General features: G+C 35.9%; 1 long non-coding RNA gene across 3 annotated transcripts in view; it reads right to left on the bottom strand.

Moving 5' to 3' along the window:
- The window catches only part of LOC111091114, an 82,227-nt gene extending 67,108 nt beyond the window's left edge, over positions 1–15,119 (bottom strand). For all 3 annotated transcript variants that reach the window (XR_005373761.1, XR_005373762.1, XR_005373763.1), the window contains exons 1-2: positions 14,929–15,119; positions 10,319–10,467 (exon numbers count right to left, since the gene is read on the bottom strand). This is a non-coding gene — a long non-coding RNA (uncharacterized LOC111091114). The remainder of the gene's footprint in view (positions 1–10,318; positions 10,468–14,928) is intronic.
- Between the last annotated feature and the right edge of the window lie 4,994 nt (positions 15,120–20,113).

Genomic DNA, 20,113 nt, shown 5'->3' with positions numbered 1-20,113 from the left:
GTTTTGAAAGAATCAGAAAATAAACAGCTCCAAATAAGTTATTTTTACATTTTTTAAAAGATTTTATTTATTTATTCATGAGAGACACACAGAGAAAGGCAGAGACAGACATCTGCTAGAGGGAGAAGCAAGCTGAACCAGGATCACGCCCTGAGCTAAGCTACTCAGGCGTTCTAGTTATTTTTACATTTTAAGGCAAAGACAATTAGTAACCTTTTCCCACTGAATAGAAAATGTTAATAAGATGAACAGGTTTTGAAGGGGTGTCTGGGTGGCTCAGTGATTGAGCATCTGCATTTGGCTCAGGTTGGGATTCCAGGGTCCTGGGATTGAGTCCCACATCACGCTTCCTGCAGGGAGCCTCTTTCTCCCTCTGCCTGTGTCTCTGCCTCTTTCTGTGTCTCTCATGAATAAATAAATAAAATCTTAAAAAAATATATGAACAGGTTTTGACAGCAGAACAATAAGATATTCAAGGATAGCATATCTTCTGCAGTTCTTGGAGGGTGCACATCTAGGCCATAGCAAATAGAAATCAAACAGCAAGAGCAAGAAAAACATTTGCATAGTATCTGTCCACCTGAACTTTGAGAACATGTGAAGGGGTTGAACTAACTGCAAGAGATACAAAACAAGGAATCATAGTCTCCTGTGGACCACTGGAGACAAGTGTAAGTGTGGATTCATAGGATACATAGAAAACTATGGAAGAGGTGGAAGAGAAACAAGATCAAGGAGAGGAAAGAAGGGATTTTGGCCTTATCCAAAAGGGACCTATCCACAAGTGATCCATGTATTACATCAGCTTCAAAATAAAAATGAATTCAAAGTGTTAGAAATATAAACAGAGGTATGTAAGGGTCCTGTGTATGTGTGCACATGTACATACTGTATATCACTGGTTCTTAGCCCCATATAATTGCTAGACATCCCATTCTTACAAGTTCCAGGTATTCAAACACGTCCCCAGGAATGTTTCACTGAAACTCATTTCAGCTAATCCACAGCATGAGATATTTTTCTCCCTGCTCTCTAGACAGGGTCACTTTCTGTTGGGTCACACTATATCTTCTGGGCTTTGCTTCCACTTGTGCTGGTATCTCCAGTAATCCTGTCTGGCATTTCTACCTCTATTACGCAGAATAACCTCTCTTTCTGGCATTTCTACCTCTATTACGCAGAATAACCTCTCTTTCACAACATCCAGAGTTTAGCCTCCTCAGGCTATGCCATTGCCATTCCTGTTAGAAGGCCTTGAAACAAGGAAGGTATCAGTACCTATCATATTGTTTGCAAGATGGCAAGAGAAGATTTTTGCAGAACCTCCAAGTGATAATTGTACCATGTTCTATATAAGAGTAACAGAAATGCCCCTATGTGTGTCTTCTCATTCAAAGAACAAAATACTGCAAATCACAAAATAATGTTTGATTTAGTTCACTTTAATTTAGAAGGTTTACATATGTCATAAAAATAAATCAAGGAAGAGACATACAAATTAATCAAGATCAAATGGGATGTTGAATTTTTTAATGCTGGGAATCACTAAATAATATAATAATATTATTATTTCCCATATTTATTTTTAACATCATAAAACATGAAAATAAAGTTTGTCGTCAGGTCAAAAGCTTTTAATCAATTCAGACTACATTTCAGAGTGCCACTGTGAATTGCCTGCACCAGCTGTTTTGCAGCTGCAGTGAATTTGACATGCTCTGGAATCACCATGGAATGCTTCAAATCCTTTGGAAATACAGAGTAAAGCCTAAGGAATAAAAATTGTAGTCTGCCATGCTGGACAAAATCAGGGAAGACATATTTTAGAGAGTATGTGAATATAATTATTTTAGAAAATTCCAAATATGAGTAGCTGTAGTGTCTAGGAGATATAATTTTATACATATGTGTATATATATATATATATATCATACATTCTGATGATACCACTTTTCAATGATTTATTACAACTTTTTTCAAATAGAGAAAAATTGAAATAATCTTAAGGTGAATACCATCCATTTACCACCTATTATTAACATTTTACTATATTTGCTTTATCACATTTATGAGTCCATCAACTTGTCTTATTTTCTATAAAGTTTTGATACTTTCTTAAATTTACATAATACAGAAGTACATGATTTATAAGAGTCAAATGTAATGTTCCAGAATATGACTGTTAGTTCCCAATCTGAATTATTATGGATATTTAACATCAGAAGAAACCTGTAATATCCCTTTACTGTAAGCACCTTATTTTTCAGCTATAGAAATTAAGGCATATTAATCTGAAAGAGTTTGAGTAAGAGCACCCATCTGCTTACCTGACTAATTAGTAACTAAACCAAGCTAGGATCGTTACTCTGTATTTTACATAAACATGTACTTGGAAAGTAAGTGAAAGCTCTAAAGTGTTAATAAGATGAGGAGAATCATTGAAGCATGTTCTTTGTTAGAAAATTGAAGTGAGGGATCCCTGGGTGGCGCAGCGGTTTGGCGCCTGCCTTTGGCCCAGGGCGTGATCCTGGAGACCCGGGATCGAGTCCCACGTCGGGCTCCCGGTGCATGGAGCCTGCTTCTCCCTCTGCGACTATCATAAATAAATAAAAATTAAAAAAAAAAAAAAAAAAGAAAACTGAAGTGATTTTAAGTTAATAGAACAATGCACAGTTGAATTAGTGGTGAGATTTCAGGAGGAAGTGGAGCTAAGTGAGTTAAGAGCTGAACATCTACAAAAATCCTCCCACTGTGTAATCAAAACAACAACAATAACAATGACGATGATGACAAACCCTGCTAAAACAGCTCGAATTCTAGCATCAATATTGTGTGTGTGCCCAGTTTTCAAACTGATGGAAAGTCACGGGGATGAAGAATTGAAGCCTGAGTATTGGAAGTGCGGAATTTGAGTGGGAAGCAGTGGATCTGCTGCTTCAGATCCAGTTTGACAAACTCATAGACTGTCACAACCGGCACAGTTTGGAGAGCAAGGAGGAATATGAACTGTAGCTTACACACTCTCTTGAATCCATTACTGAAAGAGTTCTTAAAATTAACTTGCATGTTTCCCACAATGGAATCCTCATTGTGTTCAGCCACATACTTACCTGAGCTGCAACTCTGTTTAGACAATGAATGTGACACAATGTAATTTCTTGTTGCTTTTACATTTTTATGTTTTGACACAATTTTTAAAAAAGAGTTTATTAAAAGAGAGAAAGAGCAGGACCTGTGCAAGCAAGCAGGGAGAGGGGCAGAGGCAGAGGAAGAGAGGGAATCTCAAGTCTGTGGAGTGAGTGTGGAGCCTGATGTGGGGCTCGATCCCATGACCCTGAAATCATGTGGCGAGCTGAAATCAAAGGTCAGGTGCCTAACAAACTGAGCCACTCAGGCACCCCTGACAGATTTTTAAAAGGAAATTTGAGAACGGTGAGTAAATATATATTAGAAAATTGTTAGAATTCATACTTCAATGTTACTAAGGCAGCAAATGAAGGTTTTTCCCTTTTCTCCTTCTTCTTCCTCTCATATCCTTTAAAATTTTTCTTCTCCAGGGTTATTTCATCAGTTCCAGCTAAGTGACTAATATGTTTTCCATGAGACTACAGTTTTAATGATTTAGAATTCTTAATAACTTACTGGGAAACAATTAAATTTTAGCTTCTGGAGCCCTACCCTAAAAGATTCCAGTCTTTTATGTTTTTAACAAACTTTCCAGGTAATTTTTAAGTGATGAACAATTTAAAACTACCAGTTTGTAGAATTCTACATTAGAAGTCAAGATGTCTTGGTTCTAGTTCTGGCCCAATGATTATTGATTTGTTGAGTGGCCCTATGGCTCTGCTTACTTCTAGAATTTATTCCCCCTGTAGATAGAAGATAGTAAGCCCACGTATGAAGATAAAACAAAATTTATTTTTATCTTATAGAGTTCTTTCTTGGCACTATAAATAATACAATAATAATGATCTTGTAGGAAATTAGCAAAACTTAATCATCTATTTAGAAACCTGATATAATATCTAATACTTAGTAGTGCTCAATAAATGATAGTTATTGTCATATTTATAAGATTTTTTTTTATTTTTTCAAGTTTTTATTTAAATTCCAGTGAGTTAACATTCAGTGTTATATTAGTTTTAGATGTAGAATTTAGAAAGAATTTTTTTTTTATATTATTAAGAAACAGGCATTAAACTCATCTGCTATACAAGACTGGCCCTTTAAAGTGCTGAATTGACTAAAATATGTATGAATAGTAGGATCATCATCTCTCTAAGTATTCCATTGATCATAGTTTTATCAGATTACTCACTCATTTTAGGGTACCATAAATGAGGGACATGTGTTGAGTCTTTATGTTATCAGTAAGGCTTCCAGTCCACGGTAGGCCATTAGTAGTTAAGTTGGAGAGTCAAAAGTTACACACGTCTTTTTTACTGCATAGGGATCAGCACTCTTAACCCTTTCCTTGTTCAAAGATTAAGTATACCAATTAGTGACATAAACAAATTTCTTGTTAGTGACATAAACAAAATTTCCTTTACACCATGAAGAGTAACTATTAGCACCCCAGCTTTCTCTCTAAGAATGAGAAAATGGATATGAAAACCCTTGCTCACTAGTACATGGTTAGTAAATTAAAAGGCTGAGATTCAAGCCCATGATTTTGAGTGGAAATCTTGTCTGTTTTTCTTTTTTTCTTTTAAAGATTTTTATTTATTTATTCATGAGAGACACAGAGAGAGAGGCAGAGACACAGGCAGAGGGAGGAGAAACAGGCTCCATGCAGGAAGCCCCATGAGGGACTCAATTCTGAGACTCCGGGACCACACCCTGAGCCAAAGGCAGATGCTCAACCACTGAGCCACCCAGGCACCCCTTGTCTGTTTTTCTTTGGTTGCTCATCTGTTTTTATTTTTGTTGTTTCTGTTTTGTTCTATTCATAATACTGGTAGTACTAGATGTGAAGTTCATAATAGCAACGACAGTGAATGTAACCAAGACCTTCAATGTAATTGTACTTTGATCAGAACTCCTCACAAGAATGTAAGACCATGCACTTGTATTTTCCCCTCTGAAAATGTTTCCTGTCTTTTTTTTTGTTCTTAGTACATTTTCTAAATTAATATCCATTACCTTACAAGAGATTGAAATGATTGCGGTAACAATTTCTTCCACTGAAACGATCTTATACACATACACAGAGGCATTAACCATTTCATTTTGTGCAGAGACCAGTTTTCTGTGACTTTAGATTTACTTAAATCCAAATATCAATTTGATGAGATATAAGCTAAAATCAGTAAGTGTCAGGTACAAGAAACAGCATGTCAACCGAGTTCTGCTTGTTCTACTGCTTCCCTAGAGAACACTTAACAAGATTTATGCCATAATTTTACTGTAGAGGGTTGGCTTACAAAAGGTCTTTTCTATACCAAAACACAAAAAGTATATTCACCTTGGGAAAACATAAAGATCTATCTCCAGAAGCTATTTCCAGCTGGTCTTCCCTAACCACAGCTCAGTGATTAGACCAAAGATACATGTTTTATGCTAAGATCTAGCAAAAGTCCAAACTTTGAAAGTAACATCTGCAGAGAAGTTGCAAGCCAACATAAAAACATGTTCATTGTTATTGAAATTTTGAAGCTTGCGTTCTTTTGAATTTTTCTGCTTCAGTGGGTATTCTTTATTCATAACCTCTCCAAGGCATTTTCTTTGGAACACAATAGGATGGTTCGTATTCTATTTTTTTTATTCTCATAAATTATTTGTTAGTTGTCAAAGTCTAAAGTTCTAAAGTGATGTTTTATTTCCTTTTACACCTACTCACCTAAACCTTCAATTCCAAAAGGAAGCTGCTGGAAAGTTTATACACCTACCTTTCTAAAGAATTGGTTAATAAAACACTGATTGGATTTCTTAAGGTCCATGTGATATATCTGACTATATTTATGTGATTCAGGTAATTATACTTGGCCTAAATGTCAGAGATTAACAAATGTGACTCAGGGAGTCTTGTTTTAGAAGAAACTTAGAACTAGTTGATTGTCATGTCTTAAGATAGGTTTCACCAAAGTTATCCCATTTGACTCACTTTAATTCATTCAACAAGTGTGGACTTTGTGCTTACCCCCTACCAAGAGTTATGGGGACTACAAAGGAAATAGAAGTCAAGGTCGATTTAAGGAACTTAAAAAACACAATAACGGATACTTGTTTTTCAACAATCAAGACACGGGAAACATCTTGAAACAAACAAAAAAAACAATTCATATCCTTATGAATATCACACCCCAATGATGAAATGCCAAGTGCACTATACAGAAAATAAATATAAAAGGAAGACTGATGTTCTTTAGTTCTAATAAAAAACCTCAGTGGTTTAATTCCATTTTTTAATGTTCAAGAAGAATTAGTAAAACATGTTCTATATAATTCATTAGTTATCTTTACTCAAAAATGCTTCCTCAGTAAATATTTAATTAGAAACTTCTTTGGAGAAAAATTTTCAGTATTAAGTAATTAGACAAAAAGCATTTTATACAGCTATTGAAAAACAAAAAGGACTTTTCCCCCTCTACTTCATACGTATATGTAATTTGCAAGAGTGAAAAGGGAAAACCCAGGCAGGGTTTAATGAACTCTTCTTCATTCTGTGATATTATAGTATTAAGGCTTTCTGCTGGGTTTTCACTTTTCACAAGAGGACAAGTCTGAGGTGGAAATCATCTATTTTTTCTAACCACACCTTGGCATGCCAGTAATTTAGTCTCCTGATTTCTCATACAAAGGAATGACTAAGAGATTGATTTGAGAGGTAGCAGGGAAACAAATTGGTCTCTGGCTGTATTTCTCAATAAGAGTCTTACATTTCCTTATGAAAATATCTGCAAACATTAGACATCTGTTTAGTTTTGCCACCTTCAATGTTCTGCTTTATTCATTCTCACTCAAGTCCAAAGTCAATCTCTTCTATTGTGCTTGGCTTTTGTCAGATAAGAATGACAAGTAAGGAAGGGATTATCTCTCGACTTCAAATCTCCTTTTGCCATAAACACACACAGACACATGCAGGCATGCACGCACACACACATTTACACCCCTCATATACCAAGAGATAATTTTAGAACTTAATTATTTTCTCGCCTTTACCACGCCTAAAACTTCCCGTAAGGAAAAAAGTTGATACATAGATTCTTAGTAAAATATGACTGAAAAATCCAAATTCCTTACTGTTCAGTCATTAGATTTGAATTACACTTCTTTAAAACAGGGACCTTGTCTGTTTTACTCACTGCTATATCTTCAGGGTGTAGGGCAATGACTAGCATTTAATACATGCTCAATAAATGTTTGTTGAATGAATACATGCGTTCAAAATAAAGTCTTTTGGCAAATTGAGCAACTCAGGGCATCAGGGGAAATGTCTTTTTGTTGTCCCTGAAATACTTCTTTCAAGGCTGTGTATAATTTTATATAGGGCCACACATGTAGTGAGTGTCCTTTCTTGTCAGCTGCCTGCCTCACTTCTCCATCCTCATATTAGGGTATAAATCTTCACCTCTACCCTAAATCTAAACACAGACCTGATAAACCTTCCTGGGAATATTAGAAAGGCAGTGTATTAGGTGAGTTTTGACAAAGAATGAAGATGAGTGCCACAACCCCACCTAGCCTCACAACTACTGAGGATTAGGCCCTAAAGCAGCACAGAAGAAATTTTTGTGGGGGTGCATGTGATTGATAAAGGAAAAGTGGCTCGGCTCTCTGTTTCTCCTAGAAGCACAGATATAAAGTCTTCTAAATATTTAAATAATTGTATACAGAGAGAGAACATAAGGCAGGGATAAATCTGATTTAAATGCTTATTTTTGTGCCACTGGCTCTTGATTTCTGAGTTGGAGGAGCCAGAGAGAAGAAAATATTAAAACATCTGATACAGTTGACCTCCTGTGCTATATGAGAAACCTTTACTATTGCTGTGTAAAAGCAGTAAATAGTCACAGGACTGGCAGGGACTCACAAAATAGTCCTTTATTTCCATACTGACTCGGGATGAGATCCACCCTCCTACACCACTATGCAGCTTCTAAAAAACAAAGATACTAACATTAAAGTTCAGTATTTCCTGGTTTGTGTTGCAGCCATGTAAGCCAAATTTTCCATAACAAATTCCAATCTGGAGTGTCTATTCATCATACACATACGTGTGTGTGTGTGCATTTATATGTGTGTGTATGTGTGTATATAGATGTGTAGAGCCTTCTGTCCAAACTAGCTTTTAGTCAGGTGCTGACACTCGCTCCCCGAACTCTGCATCATCTGAGAATTGACAGCAGAAATTCTTAAATGAAACCATTTCACATGCACAATGCAAAGCCTTGAAATCACTGTGTGTCTGTGTCTTCTTTTGTCAAGGGGAACACAGCATGTTTGTAAACATGTGGCATGGAAAGAAGAGCCAGGCAACGACAGCAAGCCCTTGGCCCACCAATTTCCTGTTTGTCTCTGACATTATGTTACCCCTGGCAACTAATGGGGGAAATAATCTCCAAGAGAGCAGCACTTCTTTTCCTTATTATAAGTTCAGAGTTTGGCAAGTAAAATAAATTAAAACCTTCTAACTGCCTTCTTAATTGCCAAAAAGCTTTTATGTCCCCATTCCCTTCTTCATTAACTTTCTTCCTTTCTTCCCTCTTGAAATAGGAGAAAAAGCAATAGAAATAGACACCTAGATAGAGATAGAAAGATAGATGAACAGAAAGAGGGGATAGGGAGAGGGAGTTCTCTTTCAGTATTTTGATCTGCTCAAAACTATAATGCATTGAGTTTATGTAGGAGGAACTTTTGATAAAAATTGCACAATACCTGCAGAGCTACAGTGAATCAACTTCATTTTAATTATAAAAAGTGACATAGCTGGGTAGATCAATGTGTCTTGCATGACTTTTTTTATCATACAGACAAAACCAAGTCACATAAATCCATTCATTCATTCAGTTGGCACTTGCTGTAAAAAATAGAAAGTATTATGTTGGATGTGTACATTTTTACTTTATCCCCTTTTAAGTAGAGTTGAAGTTACTGGGAAATGGAATACTGAAAAGGTGAGATAACTTGCCCTTGGTCACATTATGGTGAATTCAGGGCCTGTTCTATTTGATCCCAAAGCTGGCATGGCCCGCACGCTATTCATTCTCTTCATATTGTGATGTGTAGTGTCTGAAGTAGTGCAGAGATAAAATGAGAGAGATTTTAAGAGGAGTACACCAAAATAAGGAAATTATCACTAAGAAATTGAGCAATTAAGTATTTTATTTACTGTTCTTTTAATGAGCAATAGCCAAAAAAAAAAAAAAAAAGGAAGGAAGAAAGGAATCCTCTGACTCAAAGGACAGAGTCAGAGGTCATTTGATTGTTATCATTCCAAAGACCATGGCGACTACAATGCATAGCAAAAATTAAAATACCCTGAAATTATAAGATTGTCTATGATAGACATGTGGTAGAGATTTCCCCCTATATAGTTGTCCCCTTATTTACAGGGGATATGTTCTAAGACCTTCAGTAGGGCAGCCCGGGTGGCTCAGCGCTTTAGTGCCACCTTTGGCCCAGGGTGTGAGCCTGGAGACCAAGGATCGAGTCCCACAACGGGCTCCCTGCGTGGAGCCTGCTTCTCTCTCTGCCCCCCTCTCTCTCTCTCTCTGTGTCTCTCATGGATAAAAAAAAAAAAAATAAAATCTTAAAAAAAAAAGACCTTCAGTAGATACCTGAAACTGGGTAAAATTGAACCCCATGTATTCAATGGGCTCTTGAGCAACAACAGTTTTAACTGCACAGGTCCACTTATACATGGATTTTTTTTATAGTATAGTACTGTAAATGTATTTTCTTTCTCTTCCTTATAATTTTCTTAACATTTGTTTTCTCTAGCTCACTTTATTGTAAGAATATAGTTTATAGCACATATAACATGCAAAATATGTGTTATCAACTGTTTTCAGTAAGATTTCTGCTCAACAATAGACTGTTTAGTAGTTAAGTTTTGGGGGAATCAAACGTTATATGCAGATTTTCGACTGTGTGGAAGTTTGATACCTCTAACCCCTACATTGTTGAAGAGTCAACAGTACTATGTTTTTTCCCATACATAACTACCTATCATAAAGTCTAGTTTATAAATTAGGCACGGTAAGTGATTAATAACAATAACTAATAATAAAATAAAACAATTATAACAATGTACTCCAACAAGAATAATGTGAATGTGGTCTCTTTCTCTCAAAATATATTAATATACTGTACTCACTCTTCTTCCTCTTGTGATGGATGATATAAGATGATAAAATGCCTACATGATGAGATGAAGTGAGGTGAATGATGTAGGCATTGTGACATAGTATTAGGCCATGTCAGAAGGAGAATCATCTGCCTCTAAACCCAGTTGTCCACAGATAACTGAAACCACAGAAAGCAAAACCATAGATAAACTGGGGAACTACTGTATTTGACAGCTGTATAACATTAGTAATCCTGTATACATTTTTTAAGATTTTTATTTATTTATTTATTAGAGACAGAGAGAGAGAGAGAGAGAGGCAGAGACACAGGCAGAGGGAGAAGCAAGCTCCACACAGGGAGCCTGATGTGGGACTCGATCCCGGGTCTCCAGGATCACACCCTTGGCTAAAGGCAGTGAAAAACCGCTATGCCACCGGGGCTGCCCCCGGTATACATTATTAATGATGATATGTAGAGCTGAGACTTTCTAAACTATTGGGGGGAAAGAAGTCGTGTTTAACAATACTAAAAGACTAAATTCTCTTCCTATTTTCTTTTTAGAAAATAGTACAAAATTATAATATAAAAAAATACACAGAAAAAATTAGGCAAGACAATAAATAAAACTATTATGCTTTTCCTGGCATTTTGATGCTTACTGTATTTATAACGTTGGAAAAATTTGGAATTTTTGCAATTCTTTCCATGATTTTTTGATGGATCTCCAATTGTATAACCTTCCATATTGACAAAACCTGGATTCAACCCTGTAGGACAGGGAACTAAAATAATTGACCTTATTTTTCTAAGAAGTTTACATATTTATTCCAAGTCAAATTCAGTTACCAAAAATAAAGGATTGTTTAAATTTTTCCTTTTTATTTTCATTAGATTCTACCAAGGTGAAGGACATTTAGATAGTTGTTCATTACATGGTACTTCTGTTCTGCTGCTTCGTGGCCTGACAAACTAAATCCAAGCAATTGGTTTAGAAATATGCAATGACTCAGTTTTGCCATCTATAAAGTGACAGAATGAATTAGATGATCTACTCCCTTTCCTTTAGTCTCCTTGGTTATACATTTTGCTAAGTGAGAAAAAAAAGAGACAAATACTCATCACAAATAATATATAACAACTATATAGTATATATCTCAATTTAGGACAGACTTCAACTCTTTGTGGTTTAATCGCAGAAATAATGTGGTACCTGTGATACATGCTTCACAGGGAAATTCAGAGGGTTGGTAATATAATACCAATAAAAGGGCCTGGAAAAAAAGTAGCCCCTAAGAGTGAGGTGTCCTGAGCAAATGGGATTATTCCAGAATGGCTGCAGTCCCGTAGCTTCATGAATAATCCTTTAAAAGCAAAAAGATAAACCCTTGAGGTTAAGTTACAGCTTGATGAAATACTTGAAATGACCAAAGTTGGAATTCCGACATTGTATTTCAGAGATATGGAACAGCTACAACCACCATTTCTTATACTTGTCCAGAATAATGTCTTATTTTCTGTCCTCTCTCCATAAATTAGAACTTCTTAGGCTAAGCAACTTTTTGTATAAGTGCTACAGGCATAACACGGTGGCTGCCAGCAGATAAAAGAGGTACTGAATATGTTTTTATGCACCACTGGCCATAGACTCAAATTTTTAGTTTTTTCTGTGTCTTTCCTACCTCCTTTCCTTTCCTACCTTTGTTAAAAGAACAAAAGACAGAGGTTAACATTTTAAACATTTACTCATAAAATGGCAAAACTGAGAACAAATGTCAAGGCGTAAAATAATTTAATACGCTTTAAATCTCACCAACCATTGCAAATGTAAATTCTGTTCTGATTCATTCAAGGCATTTTCCTAAATTCAAAGTCCTGTGGAGACACAGTCTGGACTCCTGGTACTTTGGTGCCTTGGAACAACTTTGACAGAAATAGCCCTCATAGAAAACTGACTCTGAACTTCCTTGGGAGGTTTCTAAGGGCCACTCCCAGCTGATGGGAGGCAAGGCATCCCATTGCCTCCTGAGGACTCCTGAGAAGTTCTTAGCTCACTTGGCCAAGGTTTCCAGATTTTTGCATCTTTCTGCTCCACGTGGCCTGAGGAAGAAAAGAAATATCCACCTCGGTAGATAAATCTTTTCAGAAGGCAATACTGCCCAGATTTACCCAAACCTCTCAGGGATTTTCCTTCTGGTAAGGTGTTTGCTTCCTGTTTCTTCTAATTTCTCTACATCTCTAAGAAATTCTGTCCTTTAAGCTGACTAACTGGCATAAAAGCGAAATACACACTAAACTACCTTCTTTTATAAGCTCTTCAAGTTTTTTTCTTTTTATAACGCTTTCCTCCCAGAAGCTTCTAGCACTTACGTCTTAAAGGGACCTTAGATTTTAATCAGAGCCTTTATTTTAAAAAATGATTGAACAGCATACTCGAGTTTTGAAGGGTTTATGGAAGTTTCCTCTCTTAACTAAAGAGCCCTTAGTCTAAACAAAAACTCAAATACCAAGATTTTCTTGATAAGTAGAAAAATTACATTGCTAGAAAGTGTTTAAATTCTACTGGTAATACAACTCCTTCACAGCACAATAAAATGAATATTTCTAGGGATATTCTGTTACGAAAATAGGGTTTCCTTTTGTCTTTCTTGATAAGCATGTACTGTTTTGATAGTTCTTGGTCAGAGAAAGGCAGTTACATGTATGGATATAATTTTCTTTGATGCAAATTTCTCCTCTGTTACTTTCCCTACCTCCCATTTGCAGTTATGTGTTGCTTTATGAAGCACCTGTGACACTGTTAACTTTATTTCTCCAAATAAATAAGGTCATTTATTCTAGTTCTGCTCCAATAGCTTGAAAAGTTCCCATTAAATACCCAGGTATCTTCCTAATTAAAGCAAATGCTAAACTCTTAAAGTCCCATTGGAAAAGTCCTCTGATGTTTGACACCATCAGCAAATCAGCAGTGAAGGCTTCTGTTTAAGCTTCCTTAAGCTACAAAGGCATTTCTTCGACTGTGAGCCAGGTACTTAGGTGGTATAACTTTTCCAAAGAATTCCAGAAGTAACCCTTAGCTTCTTGGGTTGGAAAAATACCTCTTATTTATATGAAGAATCCAAAGCTATAAATGAAACCTAGACTTAGGAAATTATCCTTGGAAGCTTACTGCACAATATTTTGTAGTATACAAACCCAGTTTCAAAGGAAATCCTTGTTAATTGGAAAAAATATCTTCGTGTGATTAGTGAAAATGGTCTAGCCTGAAGTTCTTAAAGGAACAACATCTCAACTGGTATTTTTTTTTTTAACTGATTCAAATAGCCGTGACCTCTGGTATAATTCTGGTTAACAGAGCCAGGCAATTGCTTTTGAATTACCTCTCCACACTAAGTAATCGTGAATAATGTCAGATGTGTTTCTTTTCAGGCTGTTAACAAAGATTCAGGATTCAAAATATGTGAAAGGAGGATGTGTCTGCTTTGGAGTTTTTCCTGCAGGCGAGCCCACTTTTAATTACTTCTATTCTAGCAGTCAGAGCCATGCTTCACATGAAGGAGGCTAATGTTCATGTACCCTCCCAACAGCCTCCTCCTGTCTCATTGTCCTGACTTGCTCCTCATGCCAATCCAGCCTTTATACCCCCACAAAGTTACCATCTGAATATGTGACATTGGGTGGAAGATCTTTAGATGTTCTCAATTTCTCATAGGAAAGGGTTCAAAGTCCTTAACGTGATGTCCCAATCTTAATCTGGTTTGGCTCTTTCCTGCTGGGTCTCTCTACTAATGTGCTGCCCTTGTCTTGGTACCCTAGCACCTGACCAAGTCTAAATACACCCTGATCTCTCCAAACTCTGCTGCTTGACTTGTGCTGAAATTTTATTGTCTGAAAAGCCTTTCAATCCATGGATACCCTTCAGGTATCAGTTCTTCTAACACCTTCCCCAAAGACACCTTCTCAAATAGTCCTACACTTAAAAAAATCTTTCCTTCTTCCACATCACATAGCATTTATAAATATTATGTGTTTATAAAATCTATTCCAAGATGCCTTATGTGGTTGTTTAAATATGTTTCTGTCCTTTCTACTGCATCATCATCTAGGATGCGTAGAGCTCTGTATCTTACCCATGCTATAGGATTTTATGACTTCTCCCCATTACTACCTCATCCAAGGCCTAGAAAAGAGGTTTGCATATAGAATTTTAAAAATATTTGCTATTTAATTGAATTATCATTGATAGCTGCTTGTGATGGTAGTTTTCTACATGTAAATAAAAATTAGAGTACTTGAATACATTAGGAATATTTTGACTCAACAAAAGGAATATTTTGACTCATATGAAGGTATGTTTATGAAGAATATTCTTAGCAAAATTTTCTACTCTCATTTGATTCCCTATAAAGAGTAGAAATCCCGCCCCCTCCCCCCCAAAAAAATAGAAGAGCTGATTGCTGGTAATGCATTGTGCTGATGTATTTAAATGCCATTTGTCTTCAATTTCTGTTTATTTCAAAATAACAAAGTAATTGTAAGAAAAATGTGTACACACACAATACCAAAAATGCAAATATATAAAAGGAATTTCTTCATCCGTTCGGGCTTCTATGACAAAGTACTATAGACTGAGTGACTTACAGACAACAGACATTGTTCCTCACATATCTAGAGACTGAAAATCTCAAGGGAGGGTGACAACATGGTCCAATTCTGGTGAGAACTCTCTTCAGGGTTGTAGATTGCTGACTTTTCTTTGTATCCTCACATGACAGAGAACAAAGGGGAAAAGCAAGTTTTCTTGTGTCTCTTGTAAAGGACACTAACCCCATTCATGAGGGCTTCATCATGACCTCATCTAATCCTAATTACCTCACAAAGGTCCCACCTGTTAATGTCATCACATTAGGTGATAGGCTTTCAACATATAATAAATTTTGGAGGGACACAAACATTCTATCTATAACAGAGAAAAAAGTGGAAATTATGTCTTCTCCCGCTTTTGTTCCCCATTCTTCCTTCCTAGAGGCAAACTTACCAGTTTATTGTGTATCATTACATAGACCCTACCCCCTTTTCTTTCTGTCTCTGAATTGACCATGATGTTTTGTTTCAAAATTAGAACATTTGCTTGATTTGGAAGAAGTGCCAGTTTCCCTTAGTTCATGTAACTACCAGTAAGTTCCTAAAATCCTGGTAAATTCCTAAAATCCTTCAAGTATTACCAGCGAAACAAGTTCTCAGAGTGATGCTCTACATCTTTGTCTTCACAGTCTATGTTCACACATGTAGTTAGATGATATTTGTCCTCTTGCAGAATATCTATAGCAGAAAAATAATAAAATCAATAAAATAACATTACAACATGAAATAAAATTATCTTTTGAATACTATAATCTAGCCAATATAGCACTATATGAGGCTATAATATATAATATGTATATTAATATATAATATGTTATATTAATCCTCACAACAAAGATATTGATTTTTGCCTAATCCATGGACATAGATGCAGAATGAGGTTTAAGATTGTAGGGCTGGCCAGTAATTGAGATGTAATTCAGCATAGGTTTATCAGACTCCAATTTCAAGTAGAATCTCAAATCATGAAATTATATGACTCCATCATTTGGCTCTATCACTTCATAATTATTTTCTTTCTTCCTTCCTTCAGCAGTTAGTATCAAATTATGTCATTTACATATGTTTCAGGTTGCTATAAGATTATTATAATATATATATTTTTTAAAAATCCAAGAGTATTTCAAAATAGTTTTTGGAAAAAAAACAACAACAACAAAACTGAAAGTCATCCTTAATATTCCACTCCTTAATTTCAAAGTCCCTAGAGATAAATTAAAAAGTCTCCTGGAAATTCATATGCAATAAATTTGTCCTAAGAATTTCAGGTTGTAGGCTTGTCACAATAGTAGCATGCAAGCTAACTCCTTATGAATACCCTCAAAATTGATAAAGTTAATAAGCATACTCAGAAGATAAAAACTGGTGCAGTGCAGATGAGCTTTTTATTTCCCTGAGTAATTGTCCCAGAGTCCTTTTGAACTTGTCATAATTCCTTCCAATTTTTCTGTTATTGAGATACACTTCAAATTTTGTTTTCCTGATTTGAAACAGCCATGACTGAGGCACAAACCTATTATTTATACCTTTTTTAACTTTCTTTTTAAGTATTAGGTTATATATAATTAAACAATGTTGATTTAACAAATTCTTCAAGAAACAAAAAGCAATATACTAGAAAAGATACTGAGTTCAGTCTCAGAGTGAGATGTGGATTAAGCTTTTTTTTCTTTCTCTTTTTACTTAGTCTGCTCATTGTATAGACCGAATCTACTTAGAATATGACAACAGAGTAAGTCATTATTGTGTGTAATTGTTACTGTTATTTTTTTGTTACTGTTATTATTTTGTACCTTGGTCTTTTTATCCATAGAGAGCATTAAGCCAATGGAGGAATCTCCAAGGTCATTTCAAGGGCTAATACTCCACTCTACGTTCTCCTTGAGAACTCGTGACTTCAGACTCTGTGCAACCTGGGACTACTGGAAAGAAGAGGATTTTGTGAAAGGAACACTTGGAGGGGGATCCCTGGGTGGCTCGGCGGTTTGGCGCCTGCCTTCCGCCCAGGGTGTGATCCTGGAGTCCCGGGATCGAGTCTCACGTCGGGCTTCCAGCATGGAGCTTCTCACTCTGCCTGTGTCTCTGCCTCTCTCTCTCTCTGTCTATCATGAAAAAAATAAATAAAATCTTTAAAAAAAAAAAAAAAGGAACACTTGGAGCTCCCTAGAGGGTCATCTTTTTGGCCTTACTGCTTCCTTGAGTTCTCAAATTGTGGTGGTGACTGGGTCTTCCATGCTTGCCTGGTCTTTAATTAAAATAATACCTTTGATATCAGGGGAAATGAAGAACTGAGAGTTCTGGCACTGAAAGCATTTCACATTTCTTTTGGATATTTTGGATTTGGCGTGAGTTGTGGCATCTTGCTTCTGGTGATCCAATGACACCAACCATTTTATTTTATTTCTTTAAATTTTTTTAAAATTTTTATTTATTTATGATAGTCACAGAGAGAGAGAGATAGGCAGAGACACAGGCAGAGGGAGAAGCAGGCTCCATGCACCGGGAGCCCGATGTGGGATTCGATCCCAGGTCTCCAGGATCGCGCCCTGGGCCAAAGGCAGGTGCCAAACCGCTGCGCCACCCAGGGATCCCACACCAACCACTTTAAACAATATCCTTCTCCTCTCTTTATAGCACTGGGGTACAGTTTAGGATATCATTGTCTTGTCTGAAAGACAGCAATGATTACCAAGATTAGCTTTGCTTTGTTATGACACTTACATAAAAGGTTTTAAATATTTTTTAAGATTTTGCTTATTTTGAGAGAGAGATCACAAGGGAGAGAGAGAGATCACAAGAGAGAGAGATATCACAAAAAAGAGAGCATGAACAGGGCAGAAGAAGGAGAAGCAGGCTCCCCACTGAGCAGGCTGGCTTCCCACTGAACATGGAGCCTGATGGGGTGCTTAATCCCAAGGACCCTGTGACCATGACCTGAGCCAAAAGCATCCACTTAACCAACTGAGCCACCCAGGAGCCCCAAAAGGTTTTAAATATTTAAATATTTAAATGCAGATACAATTGAGGGCTTCCTATAATCACCACATCTGGCTAATATTCAACTACGAAATGCTGATGGCAAAATATCTCAAACCTATTACTATTATAATAGTTTATTCTTCTAAATAGTTTGAACAAGAGCAATTAATTTGGAGAGGAAGCAAGACATTAATTTAAAAGACTAAAAACATATTTGACCTTCCTGGTTCTTCAAGCTGGCAAATCAGGTCATCCAGATATATGCTTATTCAGGAAGAACTAGAACATCCATGGGAGAAATCGCTTCTTTGAGAAGAAGGTTGATTTGCAACACATTAAATTCTAACACTGCAAATTTGCTACAGGTATGGGATCATTCTTCACATATTTTATACTGTCTTTTATCCATAGTCTGAATGTTCCGCCAAGCATTTATTCAGTATCATTAAATTGATAAATAGTCTTCAAGATATTTTGCACAATCATTTTGTCAACTCTGCTGAAAGCCTTTTCCAGAATGGATAGCTATGAAAAGGGTCGGGACGCCAGTCAAATTTTAAGATTTAATTTTTAAAAAGTTGCATACATTTAAGGCTATACATTCTATTTGCCAAAGACCTTTTACTTTTACCTTTCCCTTTGGATTTCTTAGTTGTTTTTGCTGAAAAATGCATATTTTAAAGCTGTACACCCACCATAAACTCAAGTCAGGTAAGGAGGTAGTGGTAGTATCCTCTAAATTTAATAATTGACTGCTCTTCATGGAGTTACCCTGACAAACTACAGAAGTTAGAAAACTGCGGGTTTTTTTTTTTTTTTCTGTTGTGTTTCACTGTGTTTTCTCCAGTGCAGTTTGATTTTTATCAGTAGGGTGTTGACATCATTTCCTTTCTAAGTGGCCATTGTTTAACACTGGTGGAGAAGGACAGGAAAGGGGCAATATATTTATTTATATAAAAGACTCTAGTCAGGAAAATGTTTTCTTGGGTACTTTATTTCTTCATTGTCAAAAGTGAGGTTCTTATAAAAAAGATAATGACAGTATTTTGCGTCTAACACAAAAGCATGGTTAGTTTGTTTTTGTTCATGAAGCTTTTACTGACCTCTACCTCACTTTTCAAAAATAATCTTTCTTTTGGATATTACTTTTTATCTTTCATAAATTCCAGAAAGATATTTTGACATGAGGATCCCCTGAAATTAAAAAAAAAAAAAGAAAACCAAAACTCAAAGACATTAATGTCTAGTGAAGATTGAGTTGTCTTCTATAATTCAACAGTCTCTTCTTAGTGCAAATCCAGCTAAAATGGAAAGGATTAAACTTTGAGTTGATCAAAAGATTGGAGGAGGCTTGGGGTTTCAGTTCAACTTAGAGGCTGAATTAGAAAGCAGTGAGAATGGAATAATAATGAGAAAGTATATGATTCCCTGAAATATGCTTTAATCCTTTTTTCTTCTTCTTGCCATGAATCTTTTTCAGAAATGCAATTCAGAAAATAAGTGCAGAATATGATCTTTTGGATCAGGCTAAAAATATTTCTTCTGTATGTCTTTATTAATAGTGTAGTATGAGACATTTCTTTGCTTATTAGTGAATCTAAAGCTAGTTTTTTCACTTAATAAGAATATTAAATATTGATACCTACTATTTTTTAGTCACTTAACTGAGTAGATTTTTTCAGTCATTTTATTCTCACAAAAACACTGAGAAATTGGTTCAATTATCAACCCATATCAAAAGGTAAGAAACACTGAGACTTTCCTAAGATCATGCAGCTGGTTAATCGCAGAACTGTATTTTAAACCCAGGCAGCGTGACCAAAGCCTACACTTTCAGAACTGTTACATAGATTGCCTAATGTGAGATGTTGTTCATCAAGCATATTGTTCTCAATGTATTTAAGAAAAAATGATATAAAAATATATGCACTCTTCTCCTTACTCTACCTTTAAGAAAATAAGATATTTATCACCAGGATTCCAGAGCTAAGCTTTAGGGTCATAGAGATGAATCATACAGAGATTCATCTCTCTTCCATCTCAAAGCCTGATGATGGAGGAAACCACTTTATATACTTATTTATTGGATTGTATGGTTTTAAAACAGTAACTGTGGGTTCATTTAAGTTAATAAATTGGAATAAGTTCAAAAATAAATTCTTAAATAACTACCTGTGGCCAACATGAAAATCTTACTTTTTAT

This window comes from Canis lupus, chromosome 19 (assembly GCF_011100685.1).
Source record: "Canis lupus familiaris isolate Mischka breed German Shepherd chromosome 19, alternate assembly UU_Cfam_GSD_1.0, whole genome shotgun sequence".
Lineage (NCBI taxonomy): Eukaryota > Metazoa > Chordata > Mammalia > Carnivora > Canidae > Canis > Canis lupus.
The sequence above is the reverse complement of the archived record's forward strand: the minus strand, read 5'-3'. Positions and strand labels throughout refer to the sequence as shown.